This window comes from Apium graveolens, chromosome 9 (genome assembly GCF_009905375.1).
Source record: "Apium graveolens cultivar Ventura chromosome 9, ASM990537v1, whole genome shotgun sequence".
NCBI classification, from domain to species: domain Eukaryota; kingdom Viridiplantae; phylum Streptophyta; class Magnoliopsida; order Apiales; family Apiaceae; genus Apium; species Apium graveolens.
Genome location: NC_133655.1, coordinates 261578849 through 261580537, shown reverse-complemented (window position 1 = coordinate 261580537; position 1689 = coordinate 261578849).

Below are 1689 nucleotides of genomic sequence, written 5' to 3'. Positions count from 1 at the left end.
TTACCTTAATCCTTTCCAATTCATCCTGTCAAAACTCATACTGTCCCTATTAAGGGTGACATGCCAACCTTTATGCAGTCCCCTAGGATTCATTTTAAGTTACCAATGTTCTATCCTTAATTCCACCTTTAAAAGGTACCTGCATCCTTCTATGGATAACCCAAGTCATATATCCCTGATAAGGGTGTCCTATTCAATCATTCCCACCTCGATAGTCTATACCTAACTTCATAATAACATCCTTATTCAAATTGAGGTCAATCCATATGGCCTCCAAAAGATAACAATGGTCATCCGCTTTTCTTTCCTGATTTGGTAATGATAACATGGATGTTCTGGAAGATATTGGTCATGTTCAACGTGAACCTCTTCTTAATAATTCCTTATTTACTTTTGTTGTTTATCTCCACAGTCATCTCAATGTTGGGATATCTCTCATACCTGGCGTCTCCCTTTCTGGGTATCGAGCCACCGGTCTTACATTTCACATTATTGAAGGTCACTTCCTTCATCCAAATTTTTTTTTTCCTGATTTCTTACTTTCTTGTCTCCTCAGTCTATCCGTGTCTCAATATTTATCCTTCGAACTATCTCAAGGTTTCCTCGAATCCTCCCAACTTAAAGGGGGTACAATATATGTATCTCTTATGCCTTCAACCATCAATTTTAACTCATGGTGGATCATCATCATCCTGACGATTACATACTTTTCTATTTCTATTGCTATGAGTCTTTAGGGTTTCCTCATACCCGACTCCCTTATCATACCTCAAACTCTTTTGCCTTTATATCCCTTTCCACTTTAGTCCCTTTTTATTTCCCTTTCTCTTATCATTATTTCATGAACCAACACAACATAAGCATTGATTTCAAACATCCCGTCATTCCGGATTCGTGTCCTTAGAACGAATCTTGACAACTTTTACAACTTAAATTCACAATTCATCATACTCGTCTGCCTTTGTTCTGGCTCTAAAGCTTTTACACTCTCTCCATAACCTTGGGAATTACTTTCCCGAAAACAATTGGCTGAACTTTAATCAGTTTATCATAACCTCTGGCTCCGTACCTTTCTTGGTCTTTCACCAGCGGGTGGCCTCTCTCTTAGGAGGGTAAGTGACAAAAACAGTCCTTTGTGGTTCGTCAATCATTTAGAATCTCAAATGATTCCTATATTTCCTTTAGCCAGGCTCTTGCCTCGACTAGGTCAACATGTTCCTTGGAACTCTGAGAGCTTAATGATTTAAAGGTCATGAAAGAATTTCCTGCCGCATTGTCCCCTCAGGGTGGTGGTTGGGGATAATAGTCTAAGTTATGTCTAGACAGGTCCATAAATTGCCATATAGGAGTACCGTCTCGGGTCTCCTTTCCTTACTCGACTTTCTGTTTCCTTAGTATGAAATGTTTCAACCTTCTCCCATAATCGGGGTTATCTTATACATTAAAAACCTTGTTTTCCACTCTATTATGTTATGGGTTCTTTCTTTCTTGATGGCAACCTCCCTGACTATCACACTCTGGGTTTGCCCTAAATCCTATTCCTCAAACTATGGCTCTCATCTAAGTTCTCATCCTTAAGCTCTTGAACTTTCGGAACCCAAATTCTATAGGAATACCTCATTATTCCCTTATCATCTTTCTCAGTATTAATCTCATATTTATTTGTTGGCTCTCTGCCTTCATTCATCA